Below are 25608 nucleotides of genomic sequence, written 5' to 3' on the forward strand. Positions count from 1 at the left end.
TACTGGGCTTGTGTGTGTCTTTTTTAGGAGTGGGTTAAGCAAGTATGTACTTTAAAACATGAACTTTTCATTATTATTTTTATGTAAAATCAGATTAAATACAGAATAGATATGCTCAAAGGGCATGTGTTCAAGACAGGTATTGATTATTTCAGTTGTACTTACGTGTGTGTGTGTGTGTGTGTGTGTGTGTGTGTGTGTGTGTGTGTGTGTGTGTGTGTGTGTGAGTGTGTGTGTGTCTGTGCATTGTGGGATATTGGAGGTGGTCTACATCTGTCCAGTGCACCTTTTTCATATAAGGAGGCACAAACCAAAAGTATCTTTTGCTATTTAAGGGCTGATGAATGAGTTTTCAGTGTGATTTAACTCATTCACTCCAGTGGAGCTCAGGAAGTTGGTACTGTAACTTCCAATGGGTGGAGCCTAAGCCTTTTGACAGAATCATATTATGTCCTCACATTTCAAACAAGTGTTCATATCTCTGGAACCATAGTGGTTATGAAAGAAGTATAATTGGCAAACTCTTTAGCACAAATTATTTTTATTGTGGCAGTGTTCTTTAGGTTCTAGTTCTTAAACTGAATTTTATAAGTCACAGTAAACACCTTACCTTTGTAATATTTTGTAAACAACTTACAATATCTCAGCAACCATTCATGTTACAAACATATTGTCAACAGCATTTTGTTTATCTATCTGAGACCTTTCATATGGGGCTAAAGAGTTCAAAGTGTGTTACTTAGTTGTTGAATTATTTAGAAAAAATGTGAAAATTATCTACATAAATTAATATCATAAAACAACAGTTAATATCTATTTACCTGTGTGACACCCGTGCAGTAGCCCAGCAATCAAGGAGCCTCAGTCCTCACCACTAACACCAGTGAGGGGCATCCACATAAGGGAGGATTACAAATACACATACAATAAAGGATAATCTCCCTTAAGAGCACACAGAGATCGCAGTCAGTCTGGGGCTGGTTTCTCCTTTTCTCTCCAGATTCCCAATAAGACTCCCCACTGGCACAGCTATAGGGTCCAGATCTCAGCTTAGTGGGCAAGCTAAAACCTCTATCACCCTCTCTGGGCAGCCAGTGCTTTGTGTCCCAACCCAAGTTGCTGACACACACACACTTTGAGATATGAGTTATATGCAAACACACAGACACTCCTGGGGAAGGCTGGCACAGATTCTCAAGCTGTGCCCACTTTCTACCAGGCTATACAGTAGTACCAGCTGCCACCACCCACTAATTTCAGCTACTAAAAAGGCCCTTAACAAAGGGTGTCCAATTATTACTGTGCAATATTATTATCCAAATGGTAAGTGTGACTGAACAGCAAAGTTTATCGGAGTGACTTGGACAGTATCAGTATATACATGCAATATACTCTAGAGCTTAAATTATCTCTACACAAAACAGCCACCATTGAAAGGTTTAAAATATTTAATAATAAATAAAAACACAAGACAATACTTATTACTACATAGTGCTAGTCAAGAGTTCAAAGATCACAAGAAAATGCTTAAAATAATACAGTAGAATAGTTCTGACATCACAGAAAAACACTTAGTCTACTCTTCCTATTTCCTAGCTATTTCTAACAGAAACACTAAAATCTAAGATCATACGTACATACAGACACAGGCAGGGTGCTGTTGAGTTGGATGTTCTCAAGACAAATGCAAAATGCTCTCTGATTCTCTCTCTTTAAATTGATAACACAATGCTTCACATTACATCATTCTTAACAATTTCTGTTTTCCCAGGCTAACAGAAACTCAGAGGTTAATAGCCCTTTTGATTTTGCAGCTGGTCAGGAAGCCAGAGCAATAAAATAAATTATACATGTAAATTCTAGCCATTAACTCTGGCCTCAAAACAATAGGAAGAATTCCTTCATTTAGACATCTCAGCTCTGAGCTTTGACATCAAACAAATTGCACAATCATTGACTTAGCAGCCTTCCTACAGCAGAGTGCACTGTTGTTACATTTTTGCAGTTCCACATTTAACAGAAGTTTCTTCCATTTAAGAGAACAAGCCTGTGGCTTATATTAATATTTACAAATGACAGAATTATCTACAAAATTCTATCTGGCTAGGCTGGCAGCCTATCTTCACAACTTGCACTAGACAGAGGTCAAATATTAATGCAGTGGAGTTTACCATTGTGTGGGCTGTAACATGAAATATTTTAAAACCTTGTATGTAGCATGGTTTGGAATTATTGATGTAAATATGAACAAGCAATATTTGACACACAGAGTGTCAGTAGGAGTTAACTGCAGATGCATCTGGAGGCATCACTCAGATGTAATTAGTTAAAGGAGGTTCATAATACCATAGTCTGTGAACCAATGGATTAGTCATTCTACTACCATTCTAACCATTACGTTGCCAAATAAAGTTTTGGGCTAAGTGTTATCTTGCATTTAAATTTATAATTTCTTAAAGATGTATGAATCAGAATTAGCTTGAACTGATCATGTCTGTATGCTAGCATTTTCAGTGAGTGACCCACATACAAGTTATGCAAAAAGTAATTCTGAAAACATTTCCTGTTTGTTAAGAATTAAGTATCAAAAATTCACATATTGTAAATAAGATAGGTAAGAATAGTGAAAAGGGTTAGAAAATTATGGGGAATGCTAATGGAAAGGCTCTTTTAAATGTTTAGCATACTCTTTATGTAAATATGCAACAGACAGGCATATATTTCATTTTTAAATGACTTGATACAGACAGATTAGGCTTCTCTTGCTTATTTTAATTTTAGTAATGAATTTGTTCACATGTACAAGTTTTAAGACATTCTGTATGGGAAAAACAAAGAGCAGATTAAGAAATTCCAAACATATAATCAAGTGTGGAAGTTTTAAGAGATGTATGATTATTATTATTATTATTATTATTATTATTATTATTATTATTATTATTATTGCTCAGGACAGAGAGGATTTTAATGGAAATAAGGGTTATGACTTTGAATGCAAAGATTGCAATGGCAGACCAGGTTGAATGTCATATTTCCCCTGGATTAAATCCATCTATAAATTCTAATGTGTTTTAAAGTGGATTCAAAAGTTCAAAAATGTAACCAGTCATTTCTATTAATAATGCAAGCCATAAGAGTAGTCATGTGATTGTTTAATATGCATTAAAATGATGATTTTTTAATGTAGCTTAAGACCCCTGAAGTTTTTTGTAAAAGTTTAATGCACTTACTAGTTTAAATAAATTTGTTTTCCAGATTACCAGTGCACTTGCTTCTTTATTACCCTAAGTTTAGAAATTGTCCCAAGTTTATTTTTTGTTTTTCAACTCCTCTTGAGGTCCTTGGAGTTTTTTGTAATAACAAAGTGGTATATGTAAAATTTTAATATGAAATATACATTAATTTGCAGTGTTGCAATTTAAATGGAAGTTCATAGACTAAACGTATATTGACCACTAACTTCAAGGATCTTAACTGCAGTCTCCAAATCTGCAAAAATGTAAATGCAATGAGTGTTAATATATAGTAACTCTGAAATCACGGTATGTAAAAATATTCCCTTTTTACTGAGGTACAGACAGTTTGGAGTTCAGTAGAAATGGCTATAGAGGAAATTCCATGGGGTTCAGGGAGCTGTTCCCTGCAATAATGCATTCAAAATTTGACAGTACGTTTCAAAATTCATTCTTTTTTTTTTTGTAAGCCTTACAGTTTAGTTTTCTAGGTGCTGTGTCTTGCAATATTGATGGCCAGATTCAATAAAGCTTACACAGTGCATTTACACTGTGTGTGCATCGCATGGTAGTGCACTGTTTTGGATTCAATAAGTGACCGTACACAGTGTGTAGAGCTGCACACTGCCATGAAAGGGTTCCTATGACATTGTCGAACTTTTAAAAGTCCGAATGTCATATGGTCAACACCATATGATCGAACTTATAATAGTACATACATTTGATTGGAAATCCCCGTACAGTGCGGCAATGGAAGTTTTCCATTGTCTGCACTGTAGTGCAATCTCGGAGTTTGTATATTTAAAGAGTGGGGGGTAGGGGTGCAGAGGGGCTTGCCTCCCTGCTTAAGCTTTCAGGTAGGTTTTTTTCTGTTTTTTTTTTTTTATTTGATTTTCAAACATTTAAGAGTTTGAACATATGACCTCAACCATATGGTGTTCGAACTTTTAAAAGTTTGATTATCTGATATAGACCCACTGTGAAAACAAAGTAAAGACAGTGGAATGTAAATTACTGCATAAGCAACTGAATTGCATTTTAATCAACCAATCCAGTGCTAATATTCCCGGTGAATTCCAAACTTTCTGGAATACAGGCACAGAAAGGAGTCTACACAAAAACAATGTTAGGGGCTGCTGTTGCTTTAAGTCATGTCATGTACAACAGACTGAAGTCTATGCTGCTGCTGCTGCTAATAGACCAAGGCCAAAAAGGAGAAGAGTTTTCAGATTCCAGGTTACTTATTGCAAGATACATGATGTGGAAATTGTAGACCACTACAGGGTGGGTAGAAACACATTACATTACAGGAACTCTGCAACCTCTGATGTACTCAACTTAGAGCCAGCCCAAACTAAGGGGAACCCATCCCAGTGGAGACAAACGTATGTGTAGCACTTAGAATTTTAGCTACAGGTAGCTTTCAGGGACCAACAGGTGATATACTGGGGGTGTCACAGGCATCAACATGCACGATACTCCATCAATTACTGAATACTATGCTCCAACATGCTACTGACCATATATATTTTCACAGTACTCCTGAGGATAGAGCCAGAAATATGCAGTAGTTCTACCCCATAGCACACTACCCTGAAGTACTGGGTGCCATAGATTGTACATGTATAGAGAGAGATTAAGGCACCACCTGGGGAACAGGGAAGACTCTACATTAATAGAACGGGCTTCATCTCTGTTAACTGCCAGGTCATGTGTAATGTATGCTGGCAACCTGGGAAGTTGCCATGACTCACATATCTGGCACACCTCTCAACTTTATCAGATATTCATTAGGGGGGATATCCCACAGGGTCATTTACTGGAGAATGCAGATTATGCACTGGAACCCTTGTTGATGACACCCATCACAAATGCACACACACCTGCTGAAGAATGCCATAATGAGGCACACACTCAAACCAGAAATATCACAGAGCATGTGTTTGGGATTTGGAAGTCACTGTTCAGGTGTCTAGATACATCTGAGTGAGCCATGCAGTGCAATCCATGAACATGTACTACAATATTTACAGCATGTGCCATGCTACACAACATCATCCTAAGAAAACTGCATCAGCAGGATCAACAAGAGGAATGGACACACATCCCACCACCAGTGATAAGGTCACCACAGCCACATGCAGGTGAGGAGTCAGAGGGAAAAGCAGCTGCTGCTGTGGGTTTAGGCAGACATCGACATGCTCAAGATGCACTTGTGTTGGCTAAGAGCCAATGCATAGCACACTCGCTCACCACCTAAGGGCCTAACACCTTCTTCCTATGTACATACGTATTGTAACATTGCTGTCAGACAACTCTCACAACCTTTAATTACCCATGTATTGGCTGTGTACTACTTGCATCAGACAAAGTCAGCCCTGAACTAAAACTGTTGCAACTGCTGGATTTATAAGACAAGTGTTGAACCTGGGATATATTGATCAATAATATGAATGATTGGCAAATCCTTGCATGAGGTTAGTGTAAGCAATGTTTCAGGGATTGAGATACCTGGTGCCATAATCCTAGATGTGCTAAAAGAAAACAGAAGTATGATACACAAGGGCGGGAGACTTAAACCTTGACATGGTTATTAATAGAACGTGCTGGAGGGACAGATTCATCACCCAGAGACTCCCTATGCTGTGGAACAAAATCCCAGTACATGTGAGGCAGAGCACCTCGCTGGCCTTGTTCAAGAGGAATCTTGACCAATGGATGGGAGATCGCAGATATACCCCAGGGATTACTTCAGTGTCACTGCTTGACAGAGGCACAGCAAAATAATAGGCATAGTTTTCTTCAAACTAAAGGGGTGGCGAAAGCCACATAACTATGGGCTAGGCTTAAAAATGCCCTTGGGCAGATAGCCTAGTATGAACCTATGAACCTATGAACCTATAACTATCACATAACTACAAAATAACTGTTGCCAGATACAACAGAAAAGGTAACATTTCAGTATTACCCACTGGAAAAACATAAAACAGTCTAGAGATGCAAACAAAGGAGAGTAACAACAACAGCATATCCTTGTTTATGCCATAACTGAAATGTAGCTTTGTTACCCCACCCCCAAAAGAGCAGGCAAATGACATATTTTGCTAACGAACCATCTTTGAAATGCTAAAGGTGCTATCAAATAAACTGTCCTTGAAACATGTCGACAGATTTAACACAGAACATTCCATTTTAAGGTATTGCCAGTTATGTGTACCTGTGAAATGCCCTGACAAACATGCCCATGTCATACGTACACTTCTAACTAATGCATACAGATACAAGTGTAGACTTTGCTAACCACTCTCCTTCTTTTTCTTTCGGCTGCTCCCATTAGGGGTTGCCACAGCAGACCAACTGTTTCCATTTCCTCCTGTTCTCTGCATCTTGCTCTGTCACACCAGCCACCTGCATATCCTCTCTCACCACATCCATAAACCTTATCTTAGGCCTTCCTCTTTTAATGTTACCTGGCAGCTTCATCCTTAGCATCTTTTTCCCAATATACTCTGCATCCCTCCTCAGCACATGTCCAAACCAACGTAATCTTGCCTCTCTGGCTTTGTCTCCAAACCTTCCAACCTGGGCTGACCCTCTAATATACTTATTCCTAATCCTGTCCATCCTCGTCACACCCAGTGCAAATCTTAACATCTTCAACTCTGCCACGTCAAGCTCTGACTCCTGCCTTTTTGTCAATGCCACTGTCTCCAACCCGTATAACATAGCTGGTCTCACTACCCTCTTGTAGACCTTCCCTTTTACTCTTACTGGTACTCGTCTGTCACAAATTACTCCTGACACTCTTCTCCACCCACTCCATCCTGCCTGTAATCTCTTCTTCACCTCTCTTCCACACTCACCATTACTCGGAACTGTTGATCCCAAGTACTTAAACTCATTCACCTTCACCACCTCTACTCCCTGCATCCTCACCATTCCTCTATCCTTCCTCTCATTCACACACATATATTCTGTCTTAGTCCTGCTGACCTTCAATACTCTTCTCTCTAGAGCATATCTCCACCTCTACAGGGTCGTCTCCACCTGTTCCCTACTCTCACTACAGATCACAATGTCGTCTGCAAACATCATAGTCCATCGGGACTCCTGTCAGATCTCATCTGTCAACCTTTCCATCGCCATTGCAAATAAGAAACGGCTCAGAGCTGATCCATGATGTAATCCCACCTCCACCTTAAACACATCCATCACTCCCACCGCAGTCCTCACCACTGTCACACTACCCTCGTACATATCTTGTACCACTCTTACATACTTCTCTGACACTCCTGACTTCCTCATACAATACCACAACTCCTCTCTAGGCACCCTGTCATATGCTTTCTCTAAATCCACAAAGACACAATGCAACTCCTTCTGACCTTCTCTGTACTTCTCCATCAACACTCTCAGAGCAAACATCGCATCTGTAGTGCTCTTTCCTGGCATGAAACCATACTGCTGATCACTAATCATCACCTCCCTTCTTAACCTAGCTTCCACTACTCTTTCCCATAACTTCATGCTGTGACTGATCAGTTTAATCCCTCTGTAGTTACTACAGCTCTGCACATCACCCTTATTCTTAAAAATTGGTACCAAAACACTTTTTCTCCATTCCTCAGGCATCCTCTTACTTTCCAAGATTTCAATAAACAATCTAGTTAAAAACTCCACTGCCATTTCACCTAAACACCTCCATGCTTCCACAGGTATGTCATCTGGACCAACAGCCTTTCCGTTCTTCATCCTCTTCATAGCTATCCTTACTTCCTTCTTGCTAATCCACTGCACTTCATGATTCACTGTCCACACATCATCCAACCTTCTCTCCCTTTCATTCTCTTCATTCATCAACCCCTCGAAGTACTCTTTCCTTCTGCTCAACACACTCTCCTCACTTTTGAGTATGTTTCCCTCATTATCCTTTATCACCCTTACCTGCCGTACATCTTTACTAGCTCGGTCCCTCTGTCTAGCCAATCGGTACAGGTCCTTTTCTCCCTCCTTAGTGTCCAACTTTTTATACAACTCTTCATATGCCTTATTCTTAGCCTTCGCCACCTCTCTCTTTGCCATGCACCTCATCTCCTTATACTCTTGTCTACTTTCTTCATCTCTTTGACAATCTCACTTCTTCTTCGCCAACCTCTTTCTCTGTATACTCTCCTGCACTTCTTCATTCCACCACCAGGTCTCCTTGTCCTCCTTCCTCTTTCCAGATGTCACACCAAGCACCCTTCTAGCCATCTCTCTTACTAGCTCTGCTGTAGTTACCCAGATATTCGGTAACTCTTCACTGCCACCAAGTGCCTGTCTTAACTCTTCCCTGAACATCCCTGGTGCTGCATCACCTCACAATTACCCTTTTTCAATTTCCACCATTTGATCCTTGGTGCTGCCCTCACACTCATCCTCCTCTTCTTGATCACCAATGTCATCCTACAAACGACCATCCTATGCTGCCTAACTACACTTTCCCCTGCCACCACTTTACAGTCTCCAATCTCCTTCAGATTTGCCCTTCTACATAAGATATAATCCACCTGTGTGCATCTTCCTCCACTCTTGTATGTCACCCTATGCTCCTCCCTCTTGTTAAAATACGTATTCATCACAGCCATGTCCATCCTTTTCGCAAAAAACACTACCATCTGACCTTCTGCATTCCTTTGCTTAACACCATACCTACCCATCACTTCCTCATCCCCTCTGTTCCCTTCACCAACATGCCCATTGAAATCTGCTCCAATCACCAGTCTCTCACCCTTGGGTACAGTCATCACCACTTCATCCAACTCACTCCAAATTTTTTCTTTCTCATCCATCGCACACCCAACTTGTGGAGCATATGCACTTACAACATTCATCATTACACCATCAATTTCCATCTTTATAAACATCACTCTATCCGACACTTTTTTCACCTCCAAAACACTCTTAGCATACTCTTCCTTCAGGATAATGCCTACGCTATTTCTCCTCCCATCCACACCATGATAAAACAATTTGAAACTGCCTCCAATACACCTAGCCTTGCCCCCATTCCATCTGGTCTCTTGCACACACAATATACCAACCGTCCTTTGGTTCATCATATCAGCTAGCTCCCTCCCTATACCAGTCATACTGCCTACATTCAAAGTTCCGACCCTCACTATCACAGTCCTAGACCTTACCTGCCTTTGGGCATGCCTTCCGCCTCTTCTCCTCCTTCGGCCAACAGTAGTCCAATTTCCGTCAGCACCCTGTTGGCCAACAGTACTGGTGGCGGTCATTGTTAACTCGGGCCTCGACTGATCTCGTATGAGTTTCTGTACAGTTTTCTGCATGTGTGATGTGGTACAATTTTACGCCGGATGCCCTTCCTGATGCAACCCTCCCCATTTATCCACGCTTGGGACCGGCACAAAGAAATGCACTGGCTTGTGCATCCCCAGTGGCTCTATATATATATATATATATATATATATATATATATATATATATATATATATATATATATATATATATATATATATATATATATATATATATATATATATATAACTATTACACATATTTTTCTTAATTGCATTTCAGCATATGCAGTATATAGCTGACACAATGCAAGCATACCTTCTCAAGTTCAGTAATATTCTGTGCAGATGTATCCCAAAGTAATAGCCTCTTTTCTGTGTTCTTCACATAAACAAGTCTCCTCACCTTCAGTCTTCTTAGCTACATGGTTGCCTTTTTATGGTGTAGATTCAGGGCTGTCAGTATGGTGAAGATGCAAATAAGGTGTGAACCCATTTGAAATGCCGAAGCCTAAATACTTGTCTTTGTGTATCAGCTGTAAAAATAGTACAGGCCCTCCCTCAGTGTTTGTTTTTAATGGATTGCAACTGTGAATGATTACTGGTAGGGAGAAGGAAAGCACACCAACAAGGCAGACTGCCTACCATTCAGTAGATCTGTCAGGTTAGACTTAAAAAGTTTTGGATGTAATTTTGTCAAGGTTGGAAATGTAAGTAAGCAGCACACAATTCACAGGTTCTATTCATTAACATCCAACTTCCCCTTCATTTGTTGGCAACTGCATATTATATTATTTCCATTTAATATCCTTAAACATTTTAAGGACAATGATATGGAATAGCTTACCCACTGCATGTCTCAGAATACTGGTCAGATAAGAGAAGCATGAGCAACAAACACAGAGAGATAAGACAGAGCTGCATATTTGCAAGCAATTACACTTAACTGCTTGTTTGATCACTCAGTGTACTACATTCAAAATGAATAAATGTACAAATAATTGTCATATGGTTTAATAGATGATGTTGCAGTTGGTTGTATGCAGAATGATTTCAGTTCCTTGCTGCAAAGAGGGATAAGGCACTCTGACTCTATTCTGAAGACTCATTGGTATGAGAGTTCAAATCCAGAGTTATGTAGAAATATTTCATGTGTACAAAGATTTTGTAGTGTGTATGTCATAGATTGCTTTTTCCTCATTTCAACTATGTTTCCCTTTTTCTTTCTTTCTTTTTTTTTTTTTTTTAGCTCAAACACAGGAAGCGGTGAAAAAACATGAATGTCAGGTTTGGCTGTGCTTATCTCTTTTGGGTGAAGTGCGGCACTAAGCAAACTGGACTACTGACCTACCCAAGAAGGAAACAGAACACCTGCAGAACACCTGCCAACAGGGCATCTGTAAAAGGGCAAAAGTCAAAAACAATGCATTGTTGTAATTTCTGTTTTCCATTGTGAAACTATACTTACCAGCACTGCACAGTGGTTAGCAAGGTTTCCCCACAGCTGCAGTCATTGAATAAATACGTGCACACAAGACTCAAACATCTCATAATTGAAACAGGATACATTAAATTAATTCTGTTGGGTACCCATGCAAACACACTAAGTGGTTTTGCATGGCACTTAACACAGAGACCTTAAGAATGATTAGGAAATTAGGGGGATATCATGTAACTTGTCCTGTAGTAGCAGGTATAAATGTAGGGCTGGCATACAGAGAGTCCTGGGTTCTAGTACAGGGTATGTAACCTATCTTTACTGTTGTGACAGTGCAGTTTATAGCAATGAACTGAAAAATAGACAAGTGTTATTTCAACATTCTTGTAGCAACAGGTGTAGGTGTAGGACTGCCATACACATGGTGTTAGGTTCTAATACAGGATATTTCATACACTTTTACTTAGTGTTATTCCATTTTCCATTATATTTAGTCTCACTTATAACACTTTAGGTAGTGGAGCTGATATGAATTGTATGTATAAGGGATGAGACACCATTATTTTGTTTTCGGATATATGATTGAGGATATACTGTCTACTATATTTCTGTAAATATAATTCTGCTATCTGGACTTGCATGGCCTTCACAGTTAAATAAGACAGATATACAACTAGATCTATATCCTATAGCCTTAGCAGGTCACACACATACATGAGTAACAGCTCAAAATGGCATCTGTATTTATGTATAATTCCTGATTATGTCTGAGCAGCAATTCTTGTGGCAAAGATGGAAAATCAACACTGTCTAAGAAAATGTTTTGTACCTTATGCCCAGGTTTGAATCTCACAGTGTAAAAATCAAATTTCTTCAGTGTATAAAGGCAAAAACAAATGTGTTAGGTCATTACATTTATGCCCCCAGTGCATGTCTGCAAACTTAACTCACCTAACAGTTACCTTCCATTCACCAATATATATTTCCAGGCTTCAACAGTAGATACCCCTCAAACTTAGGCAAAGTATCAGATTAACCTTCCAATTTCAAGTATTTATTTCCTCCCTGCCTGGCACTACTGTGCTCTGCAAATGCAGTTGGCATTGTTGTTTGGGTTTGCTCACTACCAGTGAACGTGGTAACTGGAATTGCCTGGAAAGCATCAGTTTCCATTGCTCTAGTTAGGCTGATAGATAAGGCTGGCATTAGAGAGGAAGGTGCCAAGTTTAAGGGCATAGAGGTGGGCCATCAAGGAGTCCAGGATATTTATTTGACTCCTGGTAAAGCTCCATGGTCAAAGGCTTCTACAGGGGACTATTCTGGCTTCCAGTAAAAGTCTCACAGTAAAATCACAGTAGAATTCTGAGGTGTGGAATATTACGTCCCATGTTGTATCCAGTGCCACTGGCATCCCATACCCTGGAGAGTAGTGTAGGCATCATTTTAATGACCAGGTGAAACTGGATGCCCTCAACTGTTGGTTGAATGAGTTTGACACTGCATACATCCCACAGCTGTGTTAGTATGATAATAAAGGATTACTTGTAAGACCTAGAAAGCTAAATACAGGTAAGACTGGTATGCATAATGCTCTTTTTATTTATTTTTTATTTTACATTTGTTTACCGAGCTGGTCTAACTGGATATATGTCCATTTTCAGTAGAGGCCTGGGGAGAAAAGCGCCAACATAGGAAAAAATATCATAGCATACAGTATTTACAATAGACAGATGTTACATTTCAATCTTATAGAATAGACAATGCAAAAACTGTGTTAAGAGTTTCCTGGAGAAAAAAAAACATTGGATAGCATATAATAAAATGATAAAGAATACCAAGAATATTTGTTTTTTTTGTCTTAAATTAAAGGCATGGTTACAGGCATACAATCTTTTACTTACAAACAGTACATATTCAGTAGAGGCATGGAGAGAAAATCTCCAATATAGGCAATAGTATCTTAGAATACATTAAATAAAAACAAAGAAGGAAATTGTATTACATTATTTTATACTGGAGAATAGAGGTGAGTTCTTTTAGAGAGGTAAGTCATGAAACAGTGCAGAGAGGAAGACTCTTTAATGCTAGGAAGTGGTTAGTAATTCAAGTTTCAAATTGATAGGCATAATAACACAACAGAGCAGAGATGTAAGGGAGTGAGAGATAGGGAAATAGACTTTTAGTCAGGGTTAGAGCAGGGACATAGCCAATGTGTTCTGAGATGTTCTTTAAGATGTTTTTTGAAGAGTAGTGTGGAAGAAAGTGATGATAATTCTTTAGGAAGCTGGTTCCGGGTTTTTCCCACTGTGTTGGAGAATAGTGAGTCCCCAGCCTTGTTTTTAGATTTAGTAGTAGAGACTGGAAGTTTATTAGCAGAGTGCAGTGTTGCCAGATTATTATATGGGGTAACCAAGCTAGTGAGGATAGGAGTCTTGTTAGGGTGATAGAGAATAATTTGGGTAATAGTCAGTTGTTGAGAAAGTAGTTGATTCTGAAGTTCTAACCATCCTAGCTTGTTAAGGTTATGACAGTGATGGGTTCTAAAAGGGGATCCAGTGGCAAATCTGGCAATGTTATTATAGCTGGTTGCAAGTTTGCTAAGGTTGTTTTTAGATAGGTGGGTATAAATGGCAGAGGCATAAAATAGGGTAGAGATGAGGTGGGTTTGGGCAATGGTAGTTCTGGCTAGTGGTGTGAGGAAGGGTTTGATTTTATAAAGGGATCCTAGTTTTCTGTTGACTGATTTTATAGTAGTATTAATATGATCATCATAGCTAAGGCTGTGGTCTATTGTAATACCTAAGAGTTGGGTTGTAGTGTCTGGGGATATGGTAGTTCCATTGTTAGAAGTTAATGTAAAGTGACATTTAGGAGATCTTTGGTTAGGAGTAAAGAGCAATAATTTAGTCGTTTTGGGGTTAAGGAGGAGGCAGTGACTCATGAACCAATTTTCAACAGTATGAAATACAGTTTGGGTGAGGGTCTGGAGTGAGGAAACAGAGTTGGCAGAGCATATTAAAGTTGAATCATCTGCATATTGTATGCAGGTGGCTTGTGGAATTTTAGTGTTAAGATCATTAATAAAGATTGAAAAGCGAAGAGGGCCTAATATGGAGCCTTGGGACACTCCACTGTTGACAGGGAGGTGTGTGGATAAATTATTATCCCAGAGAGCAGCTTGATGTCTGTTATCTAAGTATGATTTAAACCATAGTATTGCATGTGGGTCAAGAGATAGGGATTTTAGTATATCTATAAGTAGGTGATAGTTAACCATGTCGAAGGCTTTTGACAGGTCAATAAATAGTGCAGATAAAAGAGAGTTAGTATTACAATATTTGTTAATACAGTCAGAAAAGGATAGTAAGGCAGAGGTTGTACTATGGTGAGGTCTAAAGCCATGCTGACAGTTAGCAACTAAGTTATTAGAGAGAAGGTGGGTAAGTAGCTGTCGGGGGATACATTTTTCCATTATTTTTGCTATTGGAGACAGTAAGGCTATTGGTCAGAAATTAGAAATCTCTGTAGAGGAACCACCCTTGTGCAGGGGATGATGTGTGAAACTTTCCAGATGGTGAGGAGTTTTCCTTCAGTAATTGTTCTATTAATAAGGATGGATATAGGATAGGCAATGGCTTTAGATGCAATTTTTAGGTATTCACCTGGTAAAAGGTCAGCTGAGGGGGGTACATGGTTTGAGTTTTTGCAGGAGGGAGCAGATGTGGGATGTTGGTACTGGTTCCAAATGAAATGAAGGAGCTGGGCTATTTATACTTATTGATAGGTTAGTGCTAACAGGGGGTAGTGTATTTGCTAGAGTTTGAATAGCATCAGTGAAGACGTTGTTAAAGGCATCAGCAATGTGCTTAGGTTTATCCTAGGTTGTACCTGATAGGGTGGGAGTTTTAGTGTGCCCTGGATGAAGCAGTTTGTTAATGCCTGACCAGAACTTTTGTGGTTTATGCTGATGGGTTTGCTGTAGGTGAAGGTAGTAGTTTTTTTTGTCTAGAAGAATTTCTTTTTTAGTAGTATTTCATAGCTGCTTATAGTGGAGATGGTCTGCTAGGTTTTTTTGAAGCTCTCCGTTTGGCCTATATTTTATTATGTAAGAGAATCTTTTGTATAGTTTCTTTGGTGAGCCATAGAGCAGTTTTGGTTCGTATTCTGGTAGAGCGAGAGGGGGCATGGCAATCAAGGATTTGTAGGAATTTTGTATTGAAGTAAGATACTGCATCTTCTAACTGAAGATGAGGAACTGGTGACCAGTCACAAGCATTAAGTTCATTAAGGAAGTGTTTTTGATTAAAATGTTTTTTGAGCGTGTGATTTTGTAAATATTTGGATTGGGAGTTCTTCTGTTCTTTCCTGTTCTGTCTCCAGCTGCTAGCAAATGTGAGTTCAGTAGGCAGGATCATGTTGTTTGAATGGAGACACTGAGGGAAGCAAGTGGTATATATGCAGAACAGAAGTGTTATTTTAGCTTTAAAAGTTAAAGATAACTTTTTGAGTCTTTTAAACAGTTGTATCAAATTGACCATGCATATCCCAACTGTAAAAGCAAGTATGCATGCATTAGTCTGTAGCACAAACCGGGTTCCTATCAGTTTGTCGAAATTTCAGCAGTTCGAACACCAAATGTTCAAACTGTGAAGTTCGAAAACTGATTATCACAAAGCTGCAGAACACTGAATTATTTCCCAGGGAAAGAATTTGGTGGGCTATTTCTGTGGCTTCACGATTTTCAGCACTATGGTGGAAAGTTATGGGTCGGGTTCAGGTAAGTGTGCGATTGTGTAGACGTTAGGGTTAGGGCACGGGTTAGGTGAGTTAGGGTTAGGGCGCGGGTGAGGTGGGTGTGCGATAGTGACAGACTTTAGGGTTAGGGTGGGATAGGTGAGTTAAGGTTAGGGCGCAGGGTTAGGGCACGGGTGAGGTGGGTGTGCGATAGTGACAGATTTTAGGGTTAGGGTGGGATAGGTGAGTTAAGGTTAGGGCGCAGGTCAGGTGAGTGAGCAATAGTGACGGACCTTAGGGTTAGGGTTTGGGTTAAGGTAAGTGGATAGTTAGTAGTGTATGTACAGTTTAGTGTAGGGTTAGATGTAGGGTTTTAACTGTATGTGTGTGGATTGCTGTTTTTTTGGTGTGCTTGTGTTGTGTGTGTTTCGTGGAACAGCGATTTTTTTTCCTCTCGGAAAAAAAAAATCGCTGTTCTAAGCCTTCGATGGTTTTGCACTTCGAAGTTAGAAGTTTGAACATAGGGTGTTCAAACTTCTGCAGTTTCATCGAAGTGATATAGACCCACACAAACCAATTGCATGAGTCAAATATTAGACTGTAGTCAGAGGTTGTGGGTTCAAATACCATGATCTACAACTATACAATACTGTTATTTATTTAATAATGTTTACATTAAATCGAAAACTCTATACCAGTGGCACAAATGCCCTGCTGTAAACTGTACTTTATATAATTGGAACGCACATATGTGCAATGTATACACACTTCAAGGATTAATTTCAGCAATCTGTGGTATAGTTTGTATCTGTTAGGCCATAAACTTAAGTATAATATTTCAGATAAAAGAGATGTACTAATTTTATCTTATTTTTTTCCTCTCATCCTAACCCTTATCTCTCTTTTTTATTTCCTATTATCTGTCACCTAAATGTGTCCATGTCATCCATGTATACCACATCATTAAATGCTACACAGCACAGTGAGGTAGGCCAGCCCCAGTGGATTACATTCACTCCATCGGCTCCAGCACTGATGCCCATCATGTGGGCCTATATTATGTAATTGAATGGTCAAATATTTGAACATGTAATAGTCGACCCAGAATATTCAAACTGCCTCAATGTTGAATGGAAAATAAAAGAAAAACTCACCCAAACAACCATTTAAATGCTCTATGCAGGGGGACAAGCCCCCTGCACCCTCACACCACTGCTACTTAAATATACCAACTCTGAGATTGTACTACAGTGCAGACAATGGAAAACTTCCATTGCTGCACTGTACAGAGATCTCCATTGAACCATTCGACATTGTGGCATTTCGATTATTACGTGTTGACTATTACATGTTCGACTATTTGACCATTCGATCATGTAATATAGATGCCATAACGTCTGGGAGCCAACCTGGAAGCACTGCCTCTGCTACCCCCTGCACTACCTCTGCCTTCAGGTAGTACTGCTCTGGAAGCTGTTGCAGTGGTACCTTCTAGTAGCAGTGGTGGAGGTGGTGATTTCATTGCCCAGCAGCAGATGCTAGGGTTGATGAGTAGGGTCATGCACCTCACCATTGGTATATGCATATGCCAGAAGGATAGGCTGCTCTCCCTCGTGGTCCATAGGAGGAGAAGATGTCAAGCTCTCCAGCCTCCAGCAGAGTAAGGGGACAGTAATCAGAGTTCATTGGGTAAGGACTCAATTTCTCACTGTTGCCAAGCTTGATGGACATGAGCCTATGTTGTCCCCTCCCTCATCCCAATCATGGTTTCCCCCAAACTTTTGTATCCCTCATCATCCTTGTCTCTTGATTTGTTTGTTTGCATTTGTTTCCTCACTTATCCAACTTACCTGACCCAGACATACCTATGTTGCTTACCCAGCAGTCCTCTCTTACTGAATAAAAAAAAAATGTGCACCTGTCCCACAAAAAAAAATGTCCGATACGTAGATCTCCATTTTGCACGTGTATTCTTGACACGCATGTCCATATGGCTATACAACATTATTATGTTGTTGTCACCTCTCTATCTGGAGGTGAAGTTGCAAATTCAGCTAATATTATGCACATATGACTATTTGTTACTGTTGAAGAAATGGATAGCTATGGTTCTTTCATACCTCCATTCTGCACATTCCTGTATTGCTTACCATTTGTTCTTCCCCCCTACTTGCTCCCCATTTCACTACTTTCCAACCTACCACATTTTAACACCTAATATCTGGTCCAAAAATAGAATCACACACAATGCACATAAGTAACAGAAAAAGCAATGGATCCCTTCATTTTTGCCCTCTATGTTTGTGCAGAGTTTTTCATTGAACAGCAATGCCAAACAATGGTGAGCAGTGGTACAATGCCACAGTTACCTCTCTCCACTGCTCTATGCCTACACACAGCAACACATTTACTATAAACTATCAATGTCATTATATTATGACTATTTATGTAAAAGTCTTAGATACCCCTAGATTCAAACCAAGTATCATCTGGGCCTAAAAAGAAGTGTGTCAGTCCAATTACACCTGCTGCTACAGAGTCAGTTACACAACAGGTATGTTACACAGACTCAGTACTAACACTCAGATTTTTGGCTATGTGGCTTGTGATTGTGCACTGATTAACTCTGTGCAAACATGGAAAGTAATGGAAATGTATACCTTGCATGTGGAAACACTTTACCAACTGTCCCGCAAACCTGCTGCTTGTTGTGCAATGGAAAACTAAATATTATTATGTATTAGTGCTGTTTATTGTCCATTTCCTGTTTAAGGTATTAAATTATATGTGGAAACATAAACTGAAGGCTCTATCTAACCTTATATCACATATTTACAATGCACCCATGAATCATTTCTTCAAAACTAAAAAATGATCATGTGTGGATAATATTAGCTGAATTTGGAATGTCGCCTCCAGATAGAGAGGTAACAACAACATAATCATGTTGTATAGACAACTGGACATGCCTTTTTTCACACATATATCAACTACACTACACAAATTAATATGCTGTGTGATATGCAATACGCATCAATCTGATAACATGCAGAACTAGAACTACTGAGCCATAAGTCTAAATAGCCTTATCTGCAAGGCTATGGAATGAATCGTTACGGACCTTATCCATAGGGACATAAGTGACCTTCAGCACACTTGAGCTAAACTATTTTGGTTTTGTCAAGGGGAGATCTTGCTTATTAAGCCTAGTGTACTTCTTTGATATTACCCCAAAGACCTGGATGAGGAATAACAGGACATACTGTCTAAGTTGATTTATCCAAGGCCTTTGACATTATCCCTCATTCAGGTATCATAGCGAAACTCTCCCATCTGGGGATTAACCCATATATTACTAGATGGATAGCCAACTGGCTCATCGACAGAATGTACAATATCACAGCTGAGGAATGCACCTCCACCACTAGACCACTTGCCAGTGGAATACCACAAGGATCAGTGCTGGGCCCTCTACTGTTTGGAAATTGTTTCTCTGAAGTCCAGGCAAAGGTAAATGGACTGTGGCTCACTATATTTGCTGATGACTGTCAACTGGGCACACTCATATAGACACACCAGTTATGTTAACATATCACAGAAAGGGCCAACACAGACAAATGTCTGATGCAAAACTCACGGATTGAACCTTAAAGCAAAAAATGCCTCATTGTACCCTTTGGAAGTGAAGCACCTCTGCTACTTATGATTTACATAACACCCCAGAAGCTCAAACACAGTGTTGTGAGACTTGGGAACACATGTTGATAGCAACCTACAGTTCAATCACCTTGCATCCATAGTGGTGAGACACACACTCTACATTGTGCATCAATAATGGCATCATATCCAAGACCAGGGAGGTCATAGCTCTGCTTGACTCAACCCTTATCAGACCACTAATTGAGTACAATGCTCCCGTCTGTCTGTACATTACCAGACATCTGCAGCAAATGGAGAAAACATAGAGGTTTGTGACTTGACATGCCATACATGGAAAGACTGAAAGACCCATCACTGTATTCAGTATCATACAGACTGCTGAGAGGTAACCCATGCCTGGCCTACAGAACAGTTTCATACCCTGCCCTTTTGGAAATGCTGGACATCTGCACATCAAATAGGACAAGAATAACTTGCTCCAAGAATCTTGACCTAGCCTGTGACATAAATAGAACATGCTGGGGAGACAGATATATATACCAGTGATTGCCACTCTTCTGCAATAGGCTCCCACTAAAGGTGAAGCAGTGCTGCTCAATGACCCTATTTAAGTGCAACCTTGACAACTGGATGGGTGATTGCAAACTCTCCCCTGAAGTGGCACTTATGTACCTCATGGACAGGGGCAATCAGTGCTGAGCACAAAATCACTTTGCTAACAATGACCATTTAATCATGCTCAAGAAGGGTGCCTGTGATTTTACATGGCAAAGCATTAGCCTAGCAACCTCTTTTGAACCCATGAAGCTAAGAACCTATGCAGGTCTCCCAACATCTTCTCTCCAACATGCCCTGCTGATGTCATTCACTATAAGTTGTCCTGCAGCCTTGTAAATGTCAGACTTATGCCATGATATTACTGTAAAGTACTGAGTTCTGAAGTCTATGTACTTAGGTAGGGGTTTTGTTCTCACTGCAGTCAACTGTGTGTGTGCACGTGCGAGTGTGTGTGTGTGAGTGTGTGTGTGTGTGTGTGTGTGTGTGTGTGTGTGTGTGTGTGTGTGTGTGTGAGTGTGTGTGTGTGTGTGTGTGTGTGTGTGTGTGTGCACGTATGTGTGTGTGCGTGTGTGTGTCTAGCCAGGAGAGCAGAGATGTGTATCCTACCGTAACCACTCCAATCCCATGGATTGACAGTATTTTGATACTTGCACATGCATACACATCCCTTTCATGCAAACCTCCCAACATGTTCTCTCCATGCCCTACTGATATTATCCATTATAAGTTGTCCTGCAGCTTTGTAAAAGTTAGACTTGTGCTGTGGGGCTAGCATAAAGTACTGAGTTCTGTAGTCTGTGTACTTAGAAAGGTAGGGGATCTATTCTCACTGCAGTCAACTGGGTTGTGTATATATATATATATATATATATATATATATATATATATATATATATATATATATATATATATATATATATATATATATATATATATATATATATATATATATATATATATGTGTGTGTGTGTGTGTGTGTGTGTGTGTGTATGCACTTGCTTGACATTACAGAGAGGCTTTTACACCAGCATGTAAGACACTGTTATTGCCATATTTTCCTCACCAGACCCTGCTGATGTCTTCAGCTATAAAGTGATGTCTGAGACACTCCAAGTCAGACTTGAGCTGTAGCACTTGCCTTAAATACAGAATTTTGTAGTCTGTGTACTTAGGTGGGTCTGTCTTCAGTCACTGATTGGAAAAATCACTGAACGGCATTACATCGAAAATGCTGTTCAGCAAAACTCCTCATGTGGAGGCCTGTGCCCTCCACACCTCCAGCTAATTAAATATACCAAGTCTGAGATTGTACTACAGTGGGAAAAGGCCAAATGTCCTGATCTCTACTGTAATGCAATCTTACTGAAACTGCTCAGTGAACGACATGTTTGATGAAACATGTCATTTGATGTTTTTCCATTCGATGACTGAGCATAGACCCAGATAGGTAGGGGTTCTATTCTCACTGCAGTTAACTGGGGTGTGTGTGTGTTATTCTCACTAGGGCATGATCAAAGACTGGCCTGGAGGTCAGGCAGACATCACCTTATCCTATTCAATACAGATTACAGTAACATGGATTTCAGTCTATCCACATACATCATGGCATGGCTTGTAGGCACTGTATTTCCTTGGTGAGTAATCCCTGTGGTCTCTCCAGCTGCTGCATGTGTCTGGTGAGCTACATACAAAGGAGAACATTATACTTTTTTAATTTTTTCCAAGTCATTTGGGTTTCTAATACCATGACAGGAATGGACCCCATTCCTAAGTCACAGTATGATTAAAGTTCATGAAATTAGTATTGTTTCAATCTTTGATGTCAGCCAGTAAAGCACCTGCAATGTGCCCAGTAATGACTCCTTCTGCATTTCCTATGGATTTACATGTATTGGTAACGGGTACATGTCAGTCCACCGACAAGTCAGAAGACTGACATTCACTCCACCGACACATGAAAGATACAAGCAAACACGGACATTTAACAGGTAAGACTTTTAATTTCGCTAATCATGTCTACCATGTTTTAGTAAGTGTGGCAGTGTTATGCATGTGTGGTAGGCATGATTAGTGAAATTAAAAGTCTTACCTGTTAAATGTCTGTGTTTGCGCTGTCGATCTTTTCATGTGTCGGTGGAGTGAATGTCGGTCTTCCGACTTGTCGGTGGACTGACATGTACCCATTGGTAACATATCTAAATACGATTGTAAATTCTTTTTTATAAGACCCATTGCTCCTAATACTATTGGAAATGTCTGGGTATATTTCTTCCACATTGCTCTTGTTTCTGCCTGCAGATCATAATATTTTATGACTTTGTGTCTCTCTGTACGCAAGACTATGTAGTAAATGGGTCTTGCAATTTCAATGATCAACACTACTCTTGTCTTCTTTTCTTGGACCACTATATCCGGTTTTCTGGCATCTATTTTTTGAACTGTTGGTAATGGATGATCCCAAGTGATGTAGACTTCCTCATTTTCTATGATGCTTTGTGGCTCATGTTTCCAGTGTTTTTCAGCCACTTTAATACCATAATGTTTGCACAATCCCCAGTGCAACAGTCTTGCCACATTATTTTGCCTTTCAGTATACAGTCCTTCTGCCATTAGTACGTCGCATCCAGCAATGAGGTGTGCAACTGTTTCCAATTCAGTTTTCCAAAATCTACATTTGTCTGTTTCTCCCACATGTTCAATGGACTTTATAAGCCAGTGTGTACGCAGCCCACTATCTTGGGCCACCATTATTAATCTTTCATCTCTTGGTTCAAATTCGCCTCTCCTTAAACATTCCAGTGTTCATTCCTGATCAACATAAGGTTCTTCCAGAAGTTTTCTATACTTGCAACTATATTTATGCTTTTTCCATATTTCTTGTGTTCTCATCTGATCCTTCACCTTATATACTTTCTTTTGTTTTTTTTGGGCACATTCAGTTGCTGCCTAATTTTTATCTACTTCTGGTTTGAATTCCATTCCTGCTTGATGCCAATAACCTCCTGCTAGATTAAGCAGAGAAGTAATCTTAGATTTATTCTCCTCATGTTTCAAAACTTTCACTATGTTTGGGTCTTGTGAGATCAGCAGATATGTGTGTAGTCCCACAATTACAGATCTGCACATATAATCAATTTCAAGGAGGCCCATCCCTCCTTCAAAATGGGCAATATACAATCTTGGTATGCACTGATTTTTATAAATCATTTGGTGAGCATAAAGCATCCTTCTTGTTTTCCTATCTACACTATCCAACATGTTTTGTGGCCAGTCAGTCACTTCAAAACTTTTAGTTAGGACAGGAAGAGCAAATTGGTTTATAGCTTGGATTTTGTTCCAAGATGTCAGTGCTGTTTTCAGGATTAATTTAAGTCTTCTGAAGTAATCCTTACTAAGTTTTATTTGCATTTGTTCATGTTTTATTGTTGATCCTTCATCAATTCCCAAATATTTATACACTCCTTCTTGCTCAAGTTCTTTTTTATCACATTCTCGTCATAAATTGATATTTTCCTAGTGTTGCAATGTTCTCTTTAAAGGTTGCTTTTGCACATTTATCAAGACCAAATGACATTATTATATCATCTGAAAAAGTTTTGAAAACTTGCAGTTGTGCTTTCAGTTCCTTATCTGATGAGCTATACAGTTTTAAGTCATCGACAAAGAGAAGATGAGAAGTCTTTATACTTTGTTGCTTTCTAGGAGCCATATTATAACCTTGGTCTAAGCTGTTGAGTAAAGAGCTTAATAGATTAAGGGCAAAGCAGAATAATAATGGTGACAGAGAGTCACCCTGGAATCTCCCCCTTTAAAGTTTTATCCCTGGGATAACAAATTTTCCTTTATCATAACTTAATTGCAAAGTGGTCTACCTCTGTTTTATGGTCACTGTAATGTAGTTGATCAATGTGGGGTGACTTTTATACATTTTTAAGCAGTCTTATCCATGAATGAGGGATACTATCAAATGCTTTTTTGCAGTCAATCCATGCCATACTTAGATTCTTCCCCTTTTTACAGTTCTCCACTATGACTTTATTTAACAACAAAAGATCCTTTGTTCCATATTACTTTCTTTTATTGTCCTTTTGTTCTACTGCCATAACTGAGTTTTCTTCTAAGTGACTATAAACTCTGTCAGCATCAATTTCCATGTATAGTTTATACGTCATCAGAAGGCAAGCTATTGGTCTATACTTTTTAAGGTAGCTTGTAGGTTCACTCAAGTAGGAGCATTGTTTTTCCTGTTAACCAGGTTGGTGTCTGTTCTGGGTGCACATATAAATAATTCTTACTCATGGCTAAATCTTCCTGCAAAGATGTTAATAATTTTAACCAGAAGTTAGGTACTGCATCTGGGCCTGGAGTTTTCCAATTAGAGTTTTTTCTAAACTTTATTTCAGTCTCTGTAGCTGTTACTTCATCCCATTTCATATCCTGTACCTTTAAACTTCTTATTATTTCCTTTACTCCTTCTATTCATTTTGCATCTTTGTTATGTTCCACAGGATCTTCATAGATACTTCTCCAAAATTTATCTATTTCTTCTTTTTTTGGCGGTCTTTCAATTCCTTTTACCTTATTTCCCACTTCTCTATAAAACCTTTTGGGTCATCAATAAATTGCTTATTTTGCACTTTTACTTTATATTGATCTTTGTATCTTCTAAGTTTTTCCGCCTGTGCTGAAATTTTTAGTTTGTTATTTGCAATAGTGCATGATAGATGCTGATCTGTTCTAATATTGTGCATTGCTTTTACCACGTCTATCTTGCCTAGAATTTTTCTTGATCTATTCCCTCTTCTGTAGTTTTCTGACAGTGACACTTCTTGTCTTAATTGCTTTATAATTTTCTCTATTCGATATTTCAATTATGGTATTTGACCCTTCCCCTTCCTTTCCCTCACTACTCTGTTTTCTTATGGTAGAACTTTATCAGTTATTAATTTAGCTGCACAGTAATGTATCTTGTTTACTTCTATTATATTGCATGGATCTCTATGACCACTCCTAATTACTGTGTTCATGTGTTTTATCAGACTTGTGACTTTTTGGGTTTTATTAACCTTCTGCAGTCTATTTCTTTCATTGATCTTGATATATTTGTCCATATCTATTAAATTTAGCATCAAGCAATTCTTCTCTTAGCTCATTTTCTTCCAAACTGAGGGCACATCCCTTGTTTTCCAATTCCTGCAAGCATTCTATAGAAGGTTCTATAGCATCTTCCTGTGACACAGTCTCATCAATTTCATCCTGTGCCATCTGTTGCTCTATCATATGGGAACTCACTGGCCTATCAATCGTCAACATTGACTGCATCAGAGTTTCCACAGTTTCTTGTTCATTCCCTTGCTGCCCAGCTTCAAGTGAACATTTATACTCATTTTCTGTGGAAGGCTCCAAATGATCTTCATATGGCACCTGGCCGATTGCTTCTTGGTCCACTGGTTTTCCCTTAATTTGGATATCCATTACTCTATCCTTTTGTGATGCTTTCTGAATTAGATTTTCTACCCTAAATCCTTCCCTTTGTAGGTAGTCCATAACCTTAGTTTCTATTTCTTTAACTTCTCCATTACTAATCTCCTTTTCTACATTTCCTCTTTGTCTTATTTTTTGTATTGTAAAGTTTTCCATGTCTGGATTCCTTTGTCTGTATTTCTCTTCAAATATCTTTGG

The sequence above is a fragment of the Protopterus annectens genome, chromosome 1.part2 (assembly GCF_019279795.1).
Source record: "Protopterus annectens isolate FY-2018-M chromosome 1.part2, PAN1.0, whole genome shotgun sequence".
In the NCBI taxonomy this organism is placed as follows: Eukaryota; Metazoa; Chordata; order Ceratodontiformes; family Protopteridae; genus Protopterus; species Protopterus annectens.